Source organism: Eptesicus fuscus, chromosome 11, assembly GCF_027574615.1.
Source record: "Eptesicus fuscus isolate TK198812 chromosome 11, DD_ASM_mEF_20220401, whole genome shotgun sequence".
In the NCBI taxonomy this organism is placed as follows: domain Eukaryota; kingdom Metazoa; phylum Chordata; class Mammalia; order Chiroptera; family Vespertilionidae; genus Eptesicus; species Eptesicus fuscus.
This window is the reverse complement of record NC_072483.1, coordinates 68,646,427-68,671,134: the sequence shown is the minus strand read 5'-3', so window position 1 is coordinate 68,671,134 and position 24,708 is coordinate 68,646,427. Positions and strand designations below refer to the sequence as shown.

The window sequence follows — 24,708 nt, the reverse complement described above, 5'->3', positions numbered from 1 at the left end:
TTCAGTACAGAGTTTGTAAACAAATAAAATCCCAAAGAAATATTTAACATGACCACTCTATAGTTACATTTCCCCCTGACAACCATTGGACCAGCAAAGCTCTGCAAACCTTAGAAACCATCTGAAGTGATGGGAAGCACAATTTCAAGCATCTTTAGTCACCCAACACTGAGGTTCTCCCTTTAGCTTGACTTAGTTTCTTTGCTGAGGTCCCCGCTGATGCCTTCTGAAGGGATTCGGTGGGGTTAGGAGAGCTGTTCAGCTATTTCCCATGAAAAACCTGTGTCTACTTTAACACAACTGTGGAATAGGCCTGTTGTCTAGTCCTAGGCCTGCCTGCCTAAGATACGTCACATACCTGCTCTGTGACTCTGTTTCCTCATCTATGAAATCAATGATAGTCCCCTCTCCCATCCTGTACCTCGGAAGGTTGCTACAAGGATCACATGAGACACCGTCCTGAGAACTGACATAAGTCTCAGGTACCACAGGACTTTTCCTCATAGGACCAACCCTTTCACCTCCCCACATCCAAAGCTAAGGCAGGAGAACATGAATTTCTGGAATTAAAAATCAATGACTTCATGAAAGTTCTTGTCACCTTTGTCTAACCACTGCTATAAAGCTACCAACTGAGGAATCTTTAGGGATGGAGGAGGCCCAGCCTCTTTTTGTCAAAATTTTATAAGGAGAGAAATATTCTAAATTTCTCCAATTTCTCATAACCAGTTATGGAGAAGATATCCTATTCATCAACAATAGAGCTGATGAGTAGCTGCATAGCAAATGTGAGGGGGGACATTTATAAAGCTCCTACTATGTGCATGCCTTCTCACTGAATGTCACTTAAGCCTGGGATACAGTTGAGGTAACAGAGATGCAGACAGAGTGAATCATCTGCCCACATCACATAGCAAAGAAGAGATGAGAAACCACACAGATATGTCTCCCAGAGAAAGGGCAGAGACCCTTCTGCTTCTGTCACCTGCCTCTCCCTATTCAGTTCCTCCAGGTCCTTTTCCATTCCCTCTGTCAGCCCTCAGGAGTGGCACTGATCCCACTCTGGAAGTTTTGCCTTCACTTTAGTTCCCAGATGCAGAAAAGACTTTTCAGTACATCCGACCACCCTTTCCCACACTGTAAGGGGCACCTCTTCTCCCAGGATGAAGTTCTTTCTTTGATTAGGTTCTAATTACATGTGCTTCAATGTATGATGATAATTCCCAAAATAAGACAGCCTTCCTTTTTTCCCAATGAGAAGATCCCCAACAACCCTTCTCCACTCCCACCCAAGATTTGGTTAACCAGACTAAATAAACTTTATGACCAATATGTAAAAATCACACATATTATGATTTGGAAATAGTACTTTTCTTTCCATTCCCACCTTCCATGAAGCAATTTAATTCAGAGTTCTCCCAGGCATCATCTACATGCCTGTCATCGCTGTTTGAGTTGTCTAACAATTTGTCTGAGCCCATCAGCTCCTTCTCTTCCAAGTTGTCTCTGATACAGCACTTTGCAAGTCTTGTGTGACACTGTCACTGAAAAATCCATCCTAAGACACAAGAAGCCCTTCCTGGCGCATCAGGACAGCTGCCCTCAGAGGTAAAAATACATTCCGGATCCCCACAGCGGATCACTGACCATGATACTTTTTAACGGTCTTCATAAAACTTTATTTGACAATAAAACTGTCATTGTTTTTTCTTCAGGGATTGAATCTCTTCCCTGGAAGAAGTTATTTCCTTCAATTTAGCCATAGAGAGTATGTGAGAGACTAAATGACCAACTCTTTATTATTGATACAAGTCAACAACAATCCTACAAAATTTAGGGCTAAAAGGGTTTTGTGGAGAACAATGTGAAAAAAAAAAAAGACTGCATCACTCACGAGGGCTGCCTGGGCACTTGTGTTTATCAGCGACCCCGCCAACAGCGCACACAGGGCACACACAGACCTGTATCTCACACACGCTACAGGAGTGATGGCTGACATTTGAGAAACTCCTATATGTGAGGGGCTTTGGTGTTAGCACTGCTGAGCCTCCTGGACTCCTGGGGAGCAGAAATTGCAGCCCTCATTTCATGTGGGAGGACGATGAGACCTGGAGATAGTCCATCACTGGCCCACATCTACGGAATGAACTTGGGCCGCTGTGAGGATGTAAGGAGGCAGTGCCTGTAAAGAACTTTTGTGGCCCAAAGCTCGTGTTGGCCTGTGACTGCTCCATCATTAGGGTCACACACTGCTCCCCCTGAGTCCTTTCACACCAAGAGGGAAAGGAGAGACTTCATGCAGCTTCGCAACGATTCAGTCCACACCGACCACCCCAGTCTGACCCCCTGAGCATCTCATCTGTAGCACTCACTTGGCAGAAGATTACTGAAACAGTACGGTACTGAGGGTCAGGGTCACGGGTCTGTTCCGTTGGAGGACTAGTTCATCACATGGCACGTGACAGCGAAAAGCAAACCAATTGTGATGTTATTTCACTGTTGAATTTAACTCCTCTGCAAATAATACGCCCCTTAATTGCCCCCCTCACTCCACTATGGTGTGCCACTGTTCTGGACTATGTTGTATTGTTCAAGTATCACAGATATGCCTGTTCTACCTAAATATGTAAGATCCTCAAAGGTCAATCTGTTTTGTGGATACTTCTGTGTCCTTCAGAGCACCCGTTAACACAGTAAGTGCTCAAAAACTAGCTCTTAAACTGAATGTCACCCAAATACAACAGGGCTGCCACTTTCCAGTCCTTTGAAGACCTGTGTGGGCCAGATTCATCTGGAGTAAGTCTTGGGGAATCTCTTTACTCTCTGGGAAGAATCCTCTTTGAGATCACGGAAGTGAACAACATGGAGAAAAGTAGACACGAATCAGCCAAGTGGCTTTAAGAATGAATAGTAACTGTCCCCAAGTCAGTGGGGTACTCTGAGGACTAATCAAGGGTGGATGACAGTTGGTGGCAGATCTGTTACCACATTGTACCCAGACTTGGCATCTGGAGAGGTGACAAATGACAGGAGCAGAGACATGAGCTCTCAACCTGCCACAGCCCTGACCTTGCCAACTGACCTAAATCACTGTACTTCCTGTCTCCCTTTCTGTGAAACGGGGACAACACTGTCTTTCACTGCATGGAAGGTAACAGCCGTATCGTCTCCATTCTCTAGCTATAGAAATGGGGCCCAGAGTGGGGTGTATTTTTGTGTCCACAAAACTACTAAGCATAGACCTGGGGTTTAAACCCAGGTTCCTTGGACTCTCAAATTCATTCTCTGTGCAGCAATGTCCCGACCCTTCACCTGTGGGTATTAGGAAAAGTTAAATGACTGTTTCGCCTCAGTCATCCACTGAACACAATGCTTCAGAATAAAAAATCTCCATGGAAGAGACACATGGGGGGAAGTCTCAGCAGGGTGCTTCACACACCCGAATCTCAGATTTCTCACCTATAAACTAGTACCAATCTCTACTTTACAAGGGCTGTTAGGATTCAACAAGATGACATATAAAATGTGCCCAACAGTACTTGACACACTGATGATCCATCATCTTTCCTTTGCTGCTCCCTTCAAGCATCTTTGGGCAGGTACTGTGGAAGGAGCACAGAATGATAAGACAGACCAAACAATCCTCAAAGGCTCCTACCAGGGCAGAAAAGACGCACACATAAGTAGAACACAAGGTAGAGAGTAAGACAAAAGCATAATTTTGCCCATGGTACATGTGAAAAAAATACTATCCTACTCACAGAAATTTTAGGCTAATAAGTGATAAAATATACACGCATTGTAACAACTATGTTGAAAGGACTTGCTGAATTAATTCACATTAGTATAACTAGCACTTGAATATTCATAATTTACCTCCTTGCTACACAAGAACAGGTTTACTTTGAATACTTTGGCATCTCTGGCCAATCCTCCAAATGGCTATTTTAATTAACATGTCATTAAGAAATGAACATAGGTTTGGCATAAGATGATATGAGTCTATTGGTAAATGAATTTCAAAGCGAAAATCCACACCTTTAGAAAGAAAGCTCTCTTTATAATTAAGTCATCACACAGACTCCCTGACATCTACCATCCCACTGTCCGAGCAACAGTTCAGGTGTGGGCGTGCGTTGAGTGCTGTGTAAAATCTCAAATGAATATTTGCCTGTAAATTTCCCAAAAGTCATATTAATGGCAGCATAGAATACATTTCCTATCTGGGTATGCTTGGTGAAGTTAATTGAATATTCATAGAACTCTTTTGTATATTGAGGGAATCAAATCATAATTAAATGACCACATGTTTTAAATACATTCAGCATGTGTTTCAAATGGTTATTACTGGGTATCTGGACATCACTGAATACAGTAAGAATGACATTTTCACATCTGAAAAAAAAAAAAAAAGAGAAGACTCTGGATGCTCTTTATTATTTGGTTTAATATTGCAAAGACAGGAATATTAAGCCAAATAGAGTATCTTCTACTCCATAGACCTTTATTCATTCTTTGTAACTAACATAAGAAAGAAAACACACCTACCCTGACAGTGTTAGCCTGAAATGTGCCCCTAGAAAGACCTCTTGGGAACACAGCTCTCACATTCCCTCACACAAGAGGGGTAAGAGGGAGTTTATTTCATGCATGAACCATCCTTTCTCCACAGCCGTCCTGGAAGACCTGGAAGCCTGCGGGAAGGACAGATGACCACTAGTCACTGGGAGTACTGCCAACCAAGAGTGCTACAGGAAAGGAGTCTAGAAACAAAGCATGTGAACACACAGAGCAAGTCACTCATTCACCAGGTCAAAGACAGAAAGGAAACATGAGTCCCAGAGAAATGAAACGCTCACCTGGACAAACGGAAGCCCCACCAGCACCATGTCATGCCCTGGAAGTCAGCTCCATTCTAACCCCTGTGCTCAGCACCTGAACTATACTCTCTACCTCATCCTCATGAGACTTAACACATAACTACCTTCATGCCCAACTCACAGATGAAGAAACTGAGGCTTGGAAAAGTTTAGCAAATGAGCTATGATCTCCTGGCCTCTAACTAGTAACTGATCAAATCTAGATTCAGACCAAAAACCATTGGCCTCCCAATCCTCCACACTCCAGATTACTACATGAAACGAAGGAAGGGGAAGAGGAAGGGGACTAAATATACTATTTAGATGTGACAAATTTTGAAATAAAGGTAACTATTTAAAACAGAAAGAACTATAAAAACTAGGAAAAGTTAAATCTCAAACAATAGTCTAAGCCCGTGGTCGGCAAACTGTGGCTCGCGAGCCACATGCAGCTCTTAGGCCCCTTGAGTGTGGCTCTTCCACAAAATACCACGGCCTGGGTGAGTCTATTTTGAAGAAGTGGTGTTAGAAGAAGTTTAAGTTTCAAAAATTTGGCTCTCAAAAGAAATTTCAATCGTTGTACTGTTGCTATTTGGCTCTGTTGACTAATGAGTTTGCCGACCACTGGTCTAAGCTAAGTCTTCATAGGTTTGTGGAGTTTAATTAGGCATCTTTTAAAAATCATGCCCCACTTTTCCTTTGGTCATGTTGAGTATGACCCAGCTCAGCCTAAGTTACTCCCTTGGAGTCTGGGTAAATGCACTCTACCTTTTCAACCCAAAAGTCAGTATTAATTTTAGAGTTTGAGTCCCATGAGAAAACAAGTGTCTAAGGAACGAACTGGGGCAGGGGAGGTCCAAGGCATAAAAACATTACTGGAAACATAACACAGAAATATTAGCCTCTCCCTGTCTCGGGTGTTTTGGCTGTGTGATTGAAGGCTATTACACAGCAAAGGGAGAAGATGCACTTTTGAGAGGAGGCATATTATTTGACAGGAATTTATTTTTGAGAAGTTATGAAAATTGATGGGATATAAATATTTGAATATTCTTGGTATCAACTCACAGTTCACACATTTACAGACCTGGGTTCAGGCTCTGGCATTGACACACCCAGGTTGTATGTATGACCGAGGACACTCCAGCTGCTCCACACTCTTCCCCAGCTGTTCGAGTGGAAAGGATACCGCCTCTGTCCTACAGGCAGACCCAAGGCTCTGGGAGACAGCACAGATCCTCTGCCAGCTGAAAACAAAACTAACGGCAGTTGGGGTAACTTGCCTGTGCAGCACACCTCTCTCAGTGCTCCCTCCCCTCCTGACCACAGGCTTGAACATGTGACTCAGATTCTGGCCAATCATAATATCCCATTCCCCTGACCACAGCCATTGGTCCAGGGAAAGGCACATGACCCAAACTGAGCCAATCAGAGTGCCTCCCTAGGATTTTTCCAATTGGAAATGGCAGAAAGCCCCTCTTTCCTCTTTGATCATGAGGCTGTAGGGAGGTGAGCCTGAAGCTGCCTTTCGTCATGGTCCCTGAATCAAGAAAACCTCCAGACACAAGAGACAGGGGGGAGAAAAGAGAGCACCAAGGCCCTGAGTCTTTGGTTCCAGTCACCTCCAGGGCCAGAGGCATCTCCGCCATCTCTCAGCGGTGGCAGTGCAAACCAATAGCTCCACCTTGCACCCCATGATTGTGTCAATTATTTTTATTTAGGTTTCTGCACTTTTAAGAAAAGATAATGCATTAGTTGATAGCTCATATAATCTAAACAGTAACCAAATCCTCAATAAACATAATTTCTTCCTAAGTGGGTTTCTTATTTTAAAAATGAACAAAAAATTAGTAGAGGAAGCAAACACTACATTACTTACACAGCATTTTCTTAAAGTAAAAAAAAGAAAAATCTATTTTCATTTACAATCACCTTACTTATTTCAAGTAGACTTTGTAGTTGGCATTAAACTCTCTCACATACCCAAACTCACTTTCAAAATTTGGTCCATTAAAAACTTAGGCTAAAGACAAATGTTTTTGTTTTGTTTTTTCTAGAACTATATTAGTTGGCACTAAATGAAGGGGAAATACTGATGCTAATCCTCCAGGTTACCAGAGTTCTCAGTGCAGGGCTGAGGAGGGCATTACAAAAACAAACCAAGTATATTTACCAAGATTCCCAGTCACTACGACAAATCCTTCTGCCTTTGCAAAGGATTTTTTTCTCCTTTTAAACGAAAATCTCCTCCACATTATCTCTCCGTCTCAAGAATGAACTGATAAAAATAGAAAGGCACCATGGATTCCAATTCTGGAATTATTTTCTGAAGCAAAGGACAAAGTCTGAGGTCAAACTGAAGCAAGAGCATGTGGTGTTCCGGATCTAATCTTGAATGAGGGAGTGTCCACCTCAACCTTTGAAGGAATTCAAGGATGAAACAGGGGACATGTTTGTTAATATGCATGAATGGAATTACAAATAGAAGATTGCCTAGGCTCAGTAGCCATCCACATGCACAAAAAGCCCCAGAGGGAACGCCAACTTCTCCAAACTGGGCTTATATCCAGACCTAGAAACCTAACCAGGATACGGGGAGAATCATTGACTGTGTAAATAGACTTGGCCTGCTGGGTGAAAGGCAGCATTTCTCAAAAGAGAAATAAAATCTTACTAATCTCTCAGTGTTCATAGGCAAATTGTGAACTTGTGGATTACAAATAACTTAAAGATGTAGTTTGTTGCATTTACTCCATTCTACACCAAAGGGTTTTGTGTGAGTGTGTGTGTGTGTGTGTGTGTGTGTGTGTGTGTGTGTTTAAACCCAACACTGATTTTTCAGGTCAGACCTGTAATCTATTTACGAGGAAAGTTGGTTTTGGAAAGAAAAGATGGGCACATTTATGGATGAAGATAATGGTTTACAAAGAAGAGCCAAGTATATGGGACACAATTTACTTAATATTTTTTATTAATCCATCCAAGTAGGAATACAAACTAAATAAATCTTCATGTTGGCCTTCAGTGCTATTTCTAATTACTAAAGAGCCAAGCTGAATGATTTCATAGGTTTAAAAGAAAAAGAAGAATTTCATGTAGATAAACATGAGACCAGGCAGACATCTCTTTGTTCATGGGGGGATGCAGGGCGGGGTGGAGGGATTGAGCAAAAAGGAAAAAGAGAGAGAATTTATGGGCATGGACAACAGTGTGGTGATTTTGAGGATGAAAGGGGGTGGGTAGAGGTGGAAGAGGGCATAGAGAGGATAAATGGGAATGGGAAAAATAAATTAAATTTTTTAAAATGTTTAAAAAATTTCCTCTAGATCTGATATTTATGAGAAAGATATTTATGGAATAGGTGATACTGGACCCAGGTCTTGCAAAGGGGATCAGACAGAAAAATAACCCTAGAACTTACATTTTTTAAAAAATAAGACACCTTTTGGTAATTATTTCAACATACCCACTGAGCCATTGTATAGACAAAGAAGTTAAGTTCTAAGTGGTCAGCTATATAAATCATTGGAGGCACAGCCCAAACCCCTCTTCCAACCCAGGACTCTTTCCACCGCACTTTGCTGAAGACATTAGCCAAAAAACTACTATGGGACTATGTGGGGGGGGAGGGCAGCAAGAGGGCATGCATCACCATCATTGAGAAGATTAATGGAAATAAAGCAGAAAGCATTCTCCTACCTTGTACAAATCATGAAATACAGAACACAGCACAGCCAACGGACCTCAAGGAAGACAGAACCAAGCCAAGAGAGGTTCAGACGAGGATAACTGAACACAGACACAGAAGCACTTCTGTATTAGACTTCTGCTTTTTTTCTCTGGCCTTTTTTCTAAGTAATGCTCATTCTCAGAAGACATGGCTGATCAAAGATTTCCTTTAATGTAAAGATATACAGGGTGGGGCAAAAGTAGGTGTACAGTTGTGAGTACACAAAACAGAGTTAACAGAGCTATTGTAATTATCATAACCTGAATGTCTTTTTCCATATGAACAACTGTAAACCTACTTTCCCCTACCCTGTAATGTTAAATAAAGAAGTACCAGAACCAGGGGTGGAGCTCTGGGGGGAGAGCTCCCTTTCAGCCTGAAAAACAAGCACTCTTTCATGAAATATGTAGTAAACTTATAACAAAAGGGAATATAGTTTAGTTCAGAAATCCATTAAATACCTTTGGGTCATGCACCCCTGCAGGTGCAAATGAAATTAACATGCAGGCTTGGTGGGTAAAGCATCTATACTAATAAAAGGGTAATATGCTAATTAGACCAGACATCTTCTGGACATCCTTCTGGACAAAGCCACAGTGGTGGGGGCTGAGGCAGAGGCAGTTAGGGGTGACCAGGCCGGCAGGGGAGAGCAGTTAGGGGGATCAGGCCAGCAGGGGAGAGCAGTTAGGGGTGACCAGGCCGAGAGGGGAGGGCAGTTGGGGTGACCAGACCAGCAGGGGAGGGCAGTTAGGGGCAACCAGACCAGCAGGGGAGGGCAATTAGGGGTGATCAGGCTGGCAGGCAGAGAGGTTAGGGGCAATCAGGCAGGCAGGCAGGTGAGCAGTTAGGAGCTAGCGGTCATGGATTGTGAGAGGGAGGGATTGGGCTTAAACTGGCAGTAGGACATCCCCCGAGGGGTCCCAGATTGGAGAGGGTGCAGGCCGGGCTGAGGGACCCTCCCCACCCACCCACCCCCGTGCATGAATTTCATGCACTGGACCTCTAGCATTGCTATAACACAGAAACTGCCATCAGGGTAAAGTGGGTGTGTGTGTGCACACATTATAGATCTGCCATGGAAGGCTGGAGGTAGTGATTTTCAGGAAGAACTTTTTGGAATAGGTGATACTGGACCCAGGTCTTGCAAAGGGGGGAAGATTCCCAGACAATCAATGCAGACAGAAGATGGAGAAAAAGAATTCTCGGCAGTGGTTCAGTAGTGGCAAAGGCAAGGAGGGTACGAGGAGTCTGCAGAAAGTTCCATTTTGCAAGAAAACAAAAGTTTTGGGAAGGGCAGGAGGCAGGGAGGTGGGAAGAGGTTGAAGAAAGCTTAGGCTTTGTCAGTCATTACAAATGGCTGGCATCCTAGGGTGTCCGTGTGGGGGACAGTGGCGCACTGTGGAATGTTCCCTGGCTGAGTGCTAAGGAGTTCTTGAGGCAGAACTGTCCAATGCAACTGAGTGCCTTTGGGAACATACTGTCTTACTCTGGGTACCATGTGTTAAATGGGGCCTTCCATGTTCCAGACGCTGAGAGCTGGTGGGGCAGCCCAGGCCTCCATATTTTTTAGTCCCCCACTGCTGTTTGGGATGTGGAACCCACCATGCCCCACTTCCTCCCAGGAAGGTTGTGAGAAAGCGGGAGGGTGGAGAGGTCTATGGAAATGGCTGTAAACAGCAGAGACTGCATCACAATACAGGTGAGGTAACACTAGATTCATGTATCAACCATGCTCCTTAAAGAAACTTGGGTACAACGCCACAGAAAGATGCTAGAGCTCACCTCTCAATCCGAGACACCCAACCTGTGATACAACATAACCACTTCTTCAGAGTTGGGTTTGTCCCAAAGACAAGAGGGAGGCACTGGGTGTGTTTTTTCAGGAGGGACACAGCAGATTTGGGTTTGAGGGGCAGGAGGAAAGTCACCCGAGCAGTCCATGGAAGATGGTTGAAAGGGGTGCAAAACCAGGTGTGAGAGAGTGGGCAGACCGGCTGAGCCAATAGGGAATCACAGGCTGTCATGGTCTCCCAGCAGCCTGTGGCCGCCAGCTCAGAGCTCATGGGAGCCAGCAAGCTACCATAGTGAGGGTCACAGGTCCAGGGGGAACCAGAAAGCAAGCAACCTCCAGCGTGGCCGGGCACTGGAAACTCCATGCCAGCCAAGTGTTGCCACATAGGAATGTTAGCTTCATGTTCCAGGTCTTCTGACGTTTAAGAGAAGCTATAAATCCAAATGACATCTTGATATTTCTAAATATAACTCAGTGTTTGTATACTTGTCCAGGCCAACAACACATCTGCCAGCTGGAAATGACACACTGGCCACCATTTTACCAGTTCTACATTCTGAAGCAGGGCAGGGCCAGTGTGACCCAGCAGAGGTTTCCAGGACGTCACAGCGTGGAGAAGCAATGCGACGTGGCGGGTGTCTGGATGTGGCCAGTTCTAGAAGAGACTAGCATCACAGTGAGGTTCCTGCTTTAGCACCTTGGTGAATGGTAGAGCCACCATAAAAAAAAAAAAGGAAAAAAAAAAAAAAGGGCCCTACTGGTGTGGCTCAGTGGTGGAGCATCGACCTATGAACCAGGAGGTCATGGTTCGATTTCTGGTCAGGGCACATGCTTTGGTTGCAAGCTCGATTCCCAGTGGGGGGCATGCAGCAGCAGCCAATCTATGGTTCTCTCTCATCACTGATGTTTATTTCTCTCTCTTCCTCTCTGAAATCAATAAAAAATATGTATTTTTTTTTAAAAGAGAGAAGGACAAATTTGGGCTAAGGATGAAATGGGTCCGGAGTGGATGGTGAGAACTAAAACCAGTTTTGGATTTGTTGTAGGCTTTCCCTAAAGGGCATGGATAAGTCCGCCAGCCTGTAGGTCACCAGCTGGAGACTCACTTTGTACTTGGTGAAAGTTGGAGCTATGGGCACATGGTCGCCCAAAGACTACATAGAGAGTAAGGACAGAGCCCTGAGTCTCCCCAGGAGGCAGTGGAGAAGCCAGGGAGGCAGAAGGAAACGCAGGAGGAGATGGCAACCATGGAAGGAAGAAAGCACCAGGAAGGAAGCAAAGATCACATCGAATTCCACAGGGAGATGTGCAGAGCGTCTGCAGGGTGACCCATTCAGGAACTGCGGGTCTTCTACTTTGGGGAGACTTTGGCCAGTTCGTACAGAGCTCAGAAGGAAGGGGTGGTGTTAACTCATTTCAGAAGCCCGGGGAGACATGGTGGTAGTTGGAGATGAGGTGAGGATACAGAGATAAGGGAGGGGATGGAATTTTAAAAATACCTTTAAAAGAGAAAAGAGTTCCTAGGGAGACATTAGGCACTGCCACAGGGAGGCCTTCTCTTTAACCTTCTCGATGTTCCCAGTTCCAACTTGATTTTTTCTATTCTTCTACCCTATTCATGTTTTATTATCAGACATTATATGGTAGCATAATTCGGTTTGCTCTTTGTCTGTTTCCTCCCACAAGAACGACAATTCAAATAGAGCAGGTACCTTCTATCTTTACCATACACTAGTGCCTGGACACAGTAGATGCCTAAGGAGATTTCCTGGATGACTGGGAAAAGTTTGTAGGAGGGAAATGGGGTAGGACATGGAGGGATTTTAATCCAGTGGTCCCTATAGTAGGGTAGAGTGGGCCATGAAGTCACCTGCCCAAAGGGAAGGAGGAAGGGAAGAGATCTCTTGTGTTGAAGAAGAGTTGTAACGGGAGGGCCGGTCAGCAACTTGGAAGGATGGTTCAGGGACACTGAGACGCTGAAGTGTCTTATTTCACAAGCGGAGCATCTCTGGGAGAGGGCAAGACTTGGATGTAGAGACTAAGTAGCTAGAGTGGGTGGAGGTCACTGGATTTGAGACCGTCAAGGATCGAGAGCACCCCTCCGCCCCCATGGACTCTGGGACTGGAGGAAAGAAAAGAAAGGCCAGCAGCCAAAGTCTGCCCGGGGAGTGCCCGGATGGCAGAAGAAGCCACATAGAGGAGGAGTAGCAGGGACCTGGCCAACTCACCACCTCACTTCCGAACTCTGCCACTTCAGTCTGATTAGTATCCAATCCCTTATGTCTGGATCGGAAAATGAATGTCCTTTTCAGACTGAGTCATTTTTGTCCTTTTAAAATTACACCCATATGTGAAGTTCATGGGAGGCAGAAATTTTCTGTACATATTCATTTTTTAAAGGATAGAAGATAGATGACATCTTGATGACCTTCAATAATTGCCTCACACTGTACACTATTTTCAAACACTATTTTAATAGAGAATAAAAACGTAAGGGTTGAAAGAAACCTTAGATTATTTAGGCTAACACCTTCGTTTCCAGAGCTGAAGAAAATTACTGCTGAAATACTGCAAACAGCACATAATTGCTGATCGAGATATGCAGAAAGCCTCGAAAGTGTCTTCGATTTTGGAAGTGCGCTTTAGACAGACAAATTAGCAAAAACGCTTACTTTTCTTTCAGTTATCTGTGTTCAACTTTGGATGTAAAATCTCCAAAGTAAAAAAAAAAAAAAAAAAAATTATCACATACATTGTCCCTGAACAGTTCCGAGAAGTAAATTGCTTCCTGGCTTGAAAGAGGAAGTCAAACCTTCAAGCACCTTTTCATGTGGATGCTAAATATAAGAATGTTCTCTGCAAAGTAGTCAAAGCAAGACACGGCAGCATTTGAGATTTCTCAAGAGAGACACACACATGAACATTGTTTTTCTTGCACTAAAATACTAAAACCTCCGATAGCACTTTCCACAATACCTCAGGTACAGTGAGTGCTGTCTTATGTAATCGGAGCCTTCCCTTCCCAATCGGTTTGTAGGCAAATACCCAATTCCGCCCGGAATTTCGGAGTACTTTTCATCTTACCTGTAGTCACTAACCAGCATCGCAATTCCCATGGGTACAGAAGATGAAAATAGCAGAGACCTGCTCCATAGGATTAAAACGGATGCCAAAGGCCAATTTAAAGCCCCCCACCCCCCACGCCGCAACCCCCCAAACCACTAATCACCCCCACCTTGTTCAGGCAATGGAAACAAGAGTCCGTTTGTCTTTCCTCGTAAGGCAGCGCACATGCAAACTACAGGGTAGGGGATGCCCAGGAGTACCTGGGCACCTCGGGTTCAGGAGTACGGGGGCCAGTTAGGATGGACCCGCAGAAACCACGCATTCCCCAGGACTCCCAGCTGCGGGCACATCTGGACGCCCCAGCGGCGCGGACCCTCCTCGCCCTGCCCGGGTTCCGGGGCACAGGGGCCGGGCGCACAGCAGCCCCGGCCGCCGCAGCCTAAGGGCGGCTGAGAAAGTTCCTCCGCCCCGACGCCGCCGCCCCCGGGCCCCGCTCGCCCCGCAGCCTCCCATCCGAGAGCAAGGTCGCAGCGGGGAGCCGGCGGCGCGCGGAGGGACAGTCCCCGGCTCAGAGGCATCGCCGCTGCTCCCCTCCCGGCCCTGGACGCCCACGACCGACCGGGGCGCGCACCCCGTACTCACCGCCCCTGGTTCGGGATCCCCAGTTGGCGAGCCGAAGCCGGGTGGCGGCGGGGCGGGCGATCGGAGGCCGGAGAGTGGCGGCGGCGGCGGCGAGGAGGAGGGTCCGAGAAGGAAGAGGCGGTGGCGTCTGCAGACTTCGAGTAGCGGGAGCAGCCAGTGCACCCCGGAGCGCTAGCCAGTAGCCGCCGCGGCGGGGGCTTTATCGCCGGCCACCCGGCCCCCGCCCCTTCCTGCCAATCCCGCCCCGCCCCGCCCCGCCTTCCCGCCGCCTCCTTTGTGTGCCAGCGGGCCGCCGTGTCCCCGCGCCCGCACGCTGGGACGCCCCCACTTTGGGCGCCGCCTCGCGGATATCGCCCCCAAGGGGGTCACCGTCGTGTCACTGTGCCCAGAAAGCGCCAGGAGACGCGGTGACCCCGAGGTGCGGCGCCTGCTTGGGCCGAGCTGCACGTGGGTCGCGCGGATCCGGGTGTCGGTGGGAGGAGGAGGGACCCACGGGCTCCCGGCGCGTCCCTGGGACGCTGGGCGAGTGGTCTTAGCTGTCCCCTGGGACAGCGCCCATCGGTCCGGGTGATGGGGATAACGGTGCCAGGTCGCGGCCGGGAAGGGGTAGAACACCCCTCGAGGTGCTTCTCAGGGCGCCCCAGGGCCGCCTGCTCCAGCCACGGGGACCGAGGAGCGGCAGCTCATCGCCTTAAGCGGAAGGCAGACGAGTGAATTCAGAAAACTGGATCCTTGGCTGCGGTGACAGCAGGAGGAACCGCAGAGTGCTGGGGATTCAGCCCTTCCCAACCCGCAACTGCAGCCCAGGGGACTGGACCTTGTGCGCAGCGAAGTGCAGACCCTTGAGGCCCGTGACAAATCACCACCGTCCGGCTCCCAGCTGTGTTACCCAGATCTCCTATTCAGCCCTCGTTTGGGTCAATTTAGGTTTGTGGGGACCCAACTTAATGACATAATTATGTTGCCCTTAGACAGCGCAGAACCCTCACCAGCAGGCCCAGGGCCCCAGCTATGCGAAAGAAATGAGATAAATCTAAGACACAGCCTTGAGCTGAGGCTGTATCCACAGATGAGAGCAACTTGGAATCTGCAACTGGCGCGTAGGCAACCGTGGGCGACCATGCTAGACGGTGTGTGCATGTGTTAGGGTGAGAAAGTCGCTTTTAAGTATAAAGTCTGGGCTAGCCGAAGGGTATTCACAGCCTTTCAGAGAGCTATGGGAGGTTTGGCCCTTAAATAAAAAGAAAACAGTCCGCACAAAAAAACCTGTCTTGTTATTTACAGCCAAGCCTAATATTTATATCCAATTACAGAGCAGGATTTAAAGCCTTCTTATTCCCGCTGCCTGAAATGCTCCCCTTCCCCCTGCCCATGATCTCATGATCTTATGACTGCGACTGCCTCCTTATACTTCAGGTCACAAGTCAAGTGCCACCTTCTTAGGAAACCTTCCCTGATCACTTGAGCTAACTTTCCCTGACCACTTGACCACTTCCTCCCTTCTACAACCTATTGCTTACTTCGTAGACCTCGTCATGGTTTGATTTTTTTTTTTTTTTACTTGTTTCTTGGCTAGTTTTCTCCCATCCTTCCTCGTGAGACTATGTGCTCCCAGAAAGCAGGGGAGAGAAACCAGTTCAGCATGGTTTCCAACTCAGCCAATCCTTAGTGCCTAGAGCCAATTCTACAGAGATAGTAGTTGCTCAATAAATGATTGTTGAAGGTTGGTGAACAAGTGCCTGGTGGCTATTGACATGATAAGTACTGCTCTGGAGACAGTCTCGTCAGGAGGGTAAGCTGGAGCTGGGAAGAATAATGGGGGTTTGGAGAAGGCTGGAGGAGGAGAAGCCTAGAGGTGGGTATGAACTCGGTGTATTTGAGAAGCTAGGAATAGCCTCTTCCCGATGGAAGGAAGTCATTCAAGGGACTAGTGTAGCAACTAGTACCAAAAAGTGTGGGTGAAGCCAGGTGATAAAAGCCTGCCTAATTCCCCATGTTCATTTCTATCTCAATCACTTGTTTTAATTGAATTTTTTTTCCAGAGATAACCATAGGTTCCCATGCAGTTGTAAGAAATAACACAGAGAGGTCCCTTGTAAACTTTGCCCAGTTTCCCCCATCGGTAACATTTTAGAATATCACAATCAGGATATTAACAATTATACAATATGACAATAAGGACATTAACATTGCTATACTGATGTGTATTGCAAACACTTTGGTTAATTATTTGTAATTTTAAATTTTTAGTAAAGTTACTTTAAAGTTAAAAAAGTAAAAGATACTCTAAGTTTTTGAAAGAAATGCATAAATGTTATTTTAAAGGGTTTCAGTCTCTTGTTTTAATGGAACCAGCATTTTTAAGGGAAAAAATGTTTCATTTTACCAACTAGAGTGTATTTAGATTCCAGATTCTTCATATCTAAAAGACCATCAGGTGTCTCTGGAACTTATCTCTTTTGTTTACATCCAGTACTGTGGAAGGAACATTTTGAGCAGTACTGTACATGACTTGTCGATTCTGAAATCAGACAGGATGCAGTGTTAACTAATATGCTAAACTAAGCCCAACCACTAATGTGCCTTTCTCTCTCCTTGGACGTTGGATGGGACTGCCAATGAGTGTCTCCCAAAGGGAAATGATTCAAGACAAAGACCCATTCTGCCTGCGGTATATGCCGGGAATACCAACTATGCTTATTATAGAATGAGCATGGCTGGGGTTGGCCGGCCTTCCTGATGCCAGTAAGAGGATACAGAAGCAATCTCCCAAGCTTTCAAGCGACATTCAAGTCACCAGGCACTTTGACTCCCATCATTAGGGGGCTGCTCCAAAGAAGCCGCGTTCCTACCTCTGTTGGTGCCCAGGAGAGCAGCTCATCTAGTGCTTGACCCTCTTTGAAAACGATTTCTCACAGATGTGCTCTTTCAAGCAGCATGTGCCTCGCCTCTCTACCTTGGTTTTGTTTGAGAAATCCAAATCATTGAACTCTCCCACCTGCCTCTTTCTTCGCAACTTTACATTCACCACAGAATTTCATTTTGTCCTTCAATTGTGTGGCTTGCCTTAATCCTTGGAGAGAGCTTCAAATTGTTTATTCCTTTAAAAAGTAAAAAAAGTGACCTGGAGTTTAGCCAGCTCCAGTCAGTCTCTGAGTTTGGCTTTGTGTCCATAAGCCGCAGTTGGGAGAAACGCAAGAAATGCCCAAACAGAATAAAACAAATGATCTATTTAGTCTCGTTTCCTCTCTTGGAAGAGGTCCAGTGTTGAGTGCTTTGGATGAAGATGAAAATCCCCCTGCCCCATCCCCCTGCTCCCCCAAACACCCTAACAGTATGGCCTTGTATTTAAGTAAAAACTATCCTTAGCTTCCAATGGGTGATGTGTATTGTCTGGAAAAATGACTGATGTTTCAATAATAAGATAATAGTTGCTCCTCTTCTATCTAACCCCCAATTGAAAACACATTACCCCACAAGACGACTTGTTACACAACATTATAGATGCAAAGGCTGTTATGTAAGACTGTTTCAGCCAGGGGAAAGAAGACTGGTTATAACAGTTCACTTAGACAATTAGTTTCTGGGACTGTTGCATTGTTATGATTTTTTTTTTTTTAGCTTATAAAAGGCATTTTTATTTCCCTTTCAAGTTGGCTTTCAAATAAATTCAATTTCTTCTTTCTGTAACTTCTGAAACATTAAACCAGAGCATCAATTCACACTTCCCCATTTTCGTCACTACCTTTCACCAAGCGCTTCAGAGAAAAAACATTGACTAAGTGCTAGGCTAAGTACTATTGTCTACTTGCACTATTTGGTCAAATAGGGATGGGAAACCCTGAGGGTCATTGTGACATTGACCCCTTCAAACAACAACCTAGCTTGTCTTCCTTTTACACTCAAGGAATAGATGTTGTCTCTCTACTTCCACATAAGTATCTGACCTATCTTCTTACCTGCATCACTGACTGTGTCTCCCTTTCTCTCCCTTCCTCCATCCCTCCCCCACCCTTCTCCCAAAGCTCTGTTACCAATCACTTCCAATGCCAGCCTCAGTACGTTTTCATCATTCTTCACCACCCTTGATGTCTGGGCAGCATTTACCTCTGGTGTTTTGCCCATTTTTTTGAAACTCCTTTGTCTAGTCTCTCTCCTCCAATTCCTTACCCAGCCTTTATCTTTTGCTCATCAAATCCTCCTCCTCTATATGTGGGCGCTATGCAATTGCCTGCCTGCTGCTTTATCTCCTCTCCTCCTCACACTCTGCATGGAGGCAACATTGACTGGCTTGTGGCCACCCGGCATCTATTCCCCAGTCTTGATCTCAGAATCTAATTTGCTCTCGGGCTCTATGTGTCTCCCCGTCAGAAATGGGAGTCATGGTGTCTTTCCTTCTTCTAGCCAGGGGGTGAGCATATGATCCCCTCCCAGCACCCTGAGTCCTGAAGGGAGTGGGGAAAGTCATTGGAACTGATTTGTCCCAGCTTAATGAGATTGAATTCTTCTCATCTGGGCCCCCAGAACCACTGTGACCCCTGCCCCTGCTGAGTAGAGGTCCACAGCAATTCTTCTGAGCCTTTTCTACTTCTAGCCAGATTCAGTTTCTGTTCCTTGCAACCAAGGACTCCCTAACTGACACACCTAGATGTGTAACTTGGCTTAGTTCTATATGAATTCCAAGTCTGTGTCTACAGATGGCCTTGACCACTGTCCTAAGTTCCCACACACGTATCTTCAAAAGCCTGGTAGAAACTTCCACTTAGTACCCCATCGTCACCTACCATCTAACAAATCTAAAGCCAGTTTAGTCTCATCCTTCCCAAAGTGTCTGACAGGGGTGACTGTGTCTCCATCATCAAAGCCAGGAAAATGGGGATGAGCTTTGACTCCTCCCCTTCCCTTGATTCATTCCATATCCACCCTGGGGCGGTGGATTAGTTTCTTTCCCACATCCTTCTTATTCACCCCTTTCCCATTATTTTTCAGAAAAGTTTAGATCCTTATAATTTCATACCTGGGCCACTCCCATAACATCCTAAATAGCCTCTCAACTTCCAGATTCTCTCCATCTCTGTCAGCATAATAATCTTTCTAAAATACAGCTTCAATCATGCCACCACTTGCTTAAAATAATTCCAGGCTTATCACTTAGGTCCGAATTTTTTGGCTTAGGCCTATCTTCTGTAGACATTTTGGTCACAAGCTCTGGAGTTAGATTGCCTGTGTTCAAATTCCAGTCTCACATTATGTAATTTTTTCCAAGTAATTTAACCTCTGGGCCTTATTTTCCTCATCTGTAAAATGGCAGATAATAATAGTACAACCTACTCATAAGCTTATATGAGAATCATGTAGTTAATCTATGAAAAGGGTTTAGCTAAGAGTCACCTAGTAAGTGCTCAATAAAAATTTACGACGATGAAAGCTCTCCAAAATCTAACTCTAATCCATTTTGCTAGCCTTATCTTCTCATTTTCTCTGATATGGTTTCCAAAGTTTTTACCAATCAGAACCACTCCTATTGTAGTGTTCTGCTGCCGGAAACCGAACATTGTCACTTGGTAGTTATGTGAAAAGGGAACCCGGGAAGGCTGGTCAACCTTGAAGCTAAAGGTCAGAGCAAACCACTCCCTATCTAATTGAGACAATGGTAACTGAGGCAACTTCCCCACCAAACAATCATGTAAATCCTTATTGATAAGATAATCTGTCTGTTACTGGAATTACCTGCCTAAGGGCAATGGGTGTATCTCAGAACCCCAATAAAAGGGATGGCAAAGGCCAGAGCAGTAGTAGTCCTCCCACTAGAGGTGGGCTCCCGCCTAGCCCCACATTTTCCCAAATTGATTCTTTTCTAGCTTCTCTTCATTTTGATTGCGGCCTTCTCCAGAAACCGGACCTGAACGGGGATCTCTGAAACACGCAGGACGTGACAAGGGATCCCACACATTCTGCCACTGTGTCACTGTTCAAACCATTCTCTCTATTCTGAATACCCTTCTCTCAACCCACCTGTATGAGTAATCTAATTTTTGAATTGCAAACTATCCTAATCTTAATGGCTTCAAGTGACCATTTTATTTGTTTATGATGCCATGGGTTGCCAGGCAGGGTTCAGCCCAGATGGTTCTCTGCTCCACCAGGTCATCTGATCTCACTCGTGCAGCTGCAGGATTCAAGATGGCCTCACTCACGTGTGGCCCTTCAGCGGGATGCTGCAACTCGGTCTTCTCTCTCCTCCAGCTTTTTCATCTTCACTGGCTTTTCCCTCTTGTCATATTTCAAAGTGAAAGGCGTCTCTCTGCATGGGTTGTCCAGCAGTACTCAGACTTCTGTACATGGTGGCTCAAGACAATAAGAGGGTGAAAACAGAAATTAAGTCACAAGACCTCTTAAGGACTAGCCATGGTTTGGGCACAAGGTCACTTGTGCTGCATTCAAGGGAGTCATAGGGCTATCTCAGACTCAGGGAGGAGAAGCAGACTCCATATTTTAATGGGAGATGTTGCAGTTACCTTGGGCTGCCATATAAGATACCACAGACTGGGTGGCTTAAACAACATACATTTATTCTCTCCTAGTTTTGGAAGCTGGAAATTCAAGATCAGTGTACCATCAGGGTTGGTTTCTGGTGGGGCCTCTCTTTCTGGCTTGTAGATGGCCACCTTCTCATTGTGTCTTCATATGGCCCTTCCAAGAGCACAGTGTGAGAGAGTACAGTGTCTCTGTTCTTCTTATAAGGACACCAATTCTATCAGGTTATGAGCCCATTCTCATGACCTCATTTAACCTTAATTAGCTCCTTAAAATCCCTGTCTTCAAATAGAGATACATTGGGGGTTGGGGCTTCAACATATGAATTTGAAAGGACACAATTCAGTCTATAACAAGAAGAGTGGGGAAAGTTACATTGCAAAAGGGCATGCCGGATGGAAGGGATGGCTGTGCCCATTTTTGGACACAATCTGCCACCATTCTCTGCTACTGAAATAATCTTCATCCTTCACAATTTTCCCTTTGCCAGGCCAACATTGATGTCTCCTCCCTCAGCACTCCTGTAACTCTAAGTATGGGTTGCTTATTTCACATGACCACATCCTGCCTCAGATGTAAGAGTTTGGTTTAGGCTCTAACCTCAAGGCAATGGCCATATTTTTTTTTTAATATCTTTAAGTTTTCACACAGTGCCTTAAACAGAAAAGGCCATAATAAATGTTTGTTATTATGAATGAACAAAAATGCAATTAATTTTACTGCTCTAGCAGACCAAGCTAGATTTGGTGCCTGGGTATCTTACATGCTTTGCTGCTTCTTATATGTCCCCTGTCTTCCACCCCCTCTATCTCTCTAGACCACTGTGTGTTGGAAGAACTCAAAAGGCTGGACACTGGGGGCCAGAAGGCCTGGTTTCCTGACCCATTTCTGCCACCTCTTAATTGTGATCATGGGCAAGTCCTGGATTTCTCAGGGCCTAAGTTTCCCCATCTCTAAAAGAGAAATAACAATACTTTTATGGGATTGTGGTGAGAAAAGAATGATAATCTAGGTTAAAGCTGTTTGTGGAGTCCAAAGAGCTTCACAGGTATTAACTGTATTAGTCTGGTTGGGTTGCCATAACAAAATACCAAAGACTGGCTGGCTTAAACAATGGAAATTTACTTTCTCACAATTGGAGGCTCTTCCTTGGGTTGCAGATGTCTGTCTTCTCACCATGTGCTCCATGTATGAGCATTTGGAGAGAGATAGAGATAGAGATAGAGATAGAGATAGAGATAGAGATAGAGATAGAGACAGAGACAGAGACAGAGACAGAGACAGAGACAGAGATAGAGAGAGAGAGAGAGACCTCTGATGTCTCCTCTTTAAGGACACTCCTAAAGGATAAGGGCCCCATCCTCATGACCTCATTTAACCTGAATTACTTCCATAAGAGCCCCATCTCCAAGTTCTTCCACATTGGGGGTTAGGGCTACAACATATGAATCTTGGGGGGGGGGGGGCCACAAACATTCAGTCATGATACTATTATAGTTAATTCTGAAGCACACAGTTAATTTTAATTGGTCTAACTTGGTTCCTTGCTGATTCTGCTCTATGGACCTTCTGATTCACCTTCTATAGTGCCTGTCACAAATTAATAAATGATAGCATTTATTTTAGTTATTCCCAAACCCTATTAACAGATGTTAGGGGAGTAGAAAGTGAAGATAAATATTTGAGATTTTCCACTCTAAGTATAAGGAAAGGATTTGTTCTCTTGGGTTTCTAACTTTGTAGCAGATTAGAAAGCTTTCTGAGAACTCTGTTGGGTTGTCTCTAAATTCTCAGGAATACCCCCATCCCAAATTATCAAAGCTCATCCAGACCCCAGAGTAAGAAAAAGTAGCTTGTAAACTCTCAAAAATGGCTCCTCAGCTAAAATATAAAAGTTTTAAATATGGCTGGCTGCCTAGCATGCTCTGCACCTGGTCACAGGGCAGCAGCTTCTATGTGCTGCTATGTTTGTGCTGCGGTTCCCAATGTTCCAGGTCACCAGCGTCTCCATCATGGGAAAGGACCCACCTCCCTCATCTGCTTCCACTTATCACCTCTCCTTACACACCATTTTAGATTTAATGAGGATAATGATACTCCCATCCTTATAAGACCTCAAAAAAAGACTGTTTTTTATTAAAGAATAAAATTCAGTTATTAAGTTCTACCAGACACAGAGATCTCGTGTCACTTTTAAAGCAATAATTCCATAAAGTACCACTAGAGGACCCTCTTCAGCTTTGCCAATCTACACTTTGTATCTATCTACCCTAAAGGATTTAGGAACAAGCGACTTAACAGCGAGGGGGTCTGTAAGCCTGAACTTTGACTGACTGTATCTATTGACATATGCTGTTAATGCCAACATCATCTTAGCTCTGAACATATCTTCAAAAATTTCTAGAGTGAGAAAGAGACCTTATAGATCAATAGTCTAGCATTTGAACTACATTTAAAGTGTAGTTCAAAGATAGCCAGCATGATCATCTTTAAGATTCTTATTAAAAAGATGATGTCTCCTCCCTCAGCACTCCTGTAACTCTAAGTATGGGCCCTGATCAGGTGGCTCAGTTGGTTGGAATATCATCCCATACACCAAAGGAGCACATACCTATGTTGTGGGTTGCATATGGGAGGCAACTGGTCAATATTTCTCTCTCATGTTGATGTTTCTCTCTCTCCCCCCCCCCCCCTAAAAGACATATCCTTAAGTGAGGATTTAAAAAACTGTACCTGGGAATCCATTCCAAAATCAACTTTTTTGGCATTCATTTGATTCTGAGTTCTCTAACATGCCTGCCAAGTGTCACTTATACACACACATCTAAGCACTGAATTAGCCCAAGCCCTACTTCTGAAGATGAAGTCCTTAGACAGGTAGTATCAACATCACCCCGGGGCTTGTTAGAGATGCAGAATCTCAGGCCCTACCCAGACCTCTTGAATCAGAATATACATTCTAACAAGATCACCACTTGAGTCATATAAACATTAAAGTTTTAGAAGACTGGTCCAACCCACCTATCTACAAGGCAGCTGGGGCCCAAGAACCCAAGTAACCTGCCCAAGGCCACATAGAAACACCAGAAGGAAACGTGGATAACTGAGTAAGAGCACACGGTTGGCATCAGAAAGACCAGTGTTTAAATCTAGGCTTTCCTCTTCGCTATTCTAAAATCTTGGGTAAGTTTCATTATCATTATTTGTTGTTAAAGTAGTCATACTACCTCAGAAGCTTCTTGAGAAGATAAAATGAAAAAGCATATTAATAGCAGCTAGAAACAGATCTTATGATCATGATTCCAACATCCATTTCCAGATTCTGTGCTGCCTCAGAGGTATCCCATGTCGCATGTAAGAAGTGGGAAACAGTGCTTTAGATAAATTTGGTCTTTTTGAGACTAATATGTCCACTTTAGATCCTAGGGTTTGAAAAAATGAGGACAAGAGTGGGGGCTCTCCAGTGGAAAGTAAACAAAATTTGGCACAGCAGAGAGATTTCTTAGACTCCTGCTAATCCCACTCCTCCTAGCTTGGGTGGCCCATGATGACCAGCAGAACCATGATGACCTAGAAAAACAGCCAGGACAGTGAGACTTCTGCCAGTGCTTTTCCTCCGCTTTTGGGTTCTATTCCTCTCCGTCCTCATGGCTGTGGGTGCCTGGCCTCTTGCATTCTCATGCAGGCTCCTTACAGCCTTTCTAAGATGGGCTCCTTCTCTTCCTGCTTCCTGAGACACCTGATAAATTTGGGGCCTTCCTTCCACTCCTCCAAAGTCACCTGCTCTGTGTCTCATTCTAGAGGACTATCCCTCTAAGGTGATAAATCAAATTCAACTCTTGCTTCACTTCCTTCCAAATAATATTTGCATTTTAATGAGATCTTGTCCTGTCTTAAACCTTAAATAGTAAGCAATGGATCACTCAGTGATGCAGATATTTTCGAGTGGAGTAGCACTGGGATTCCTTTAGCACCCCTCAAACCCTGCAACTGTGAGCAACAGCCAGCACCACCTTCAATTAAAACAGTCTCTAGAGGTCTACCCTCTCTCTATCCCTCCCACTCTCCTCATTTTACAAACC

At 45.0% G+C, this 24,708-nt stretch overlaps 1 protein-coding gene across 1 annotated transcript in view; it reads right to left on the bottom strand.

Moving 5' to 3' along the window:
* The window catches only part of SERPINE2 (serpin family E member 2), a 59,829-nt gene extending 45,543 nt beyond the window's left edge, over positions 1–14,286 (bottom strand). Inside the window, exon 1 of the mRNA XM_008145098.3 lies at positions 14,090–14,286. The gene's annotated coding sequence lies outside the window, so the exon portion shown is untranslated. The remainder of the gene's footprint in view (positions 1–14,089) is intronic.
* Between the last annotated feature and the right edge of the window lie 10,422 nt (positions 14,287–24,708).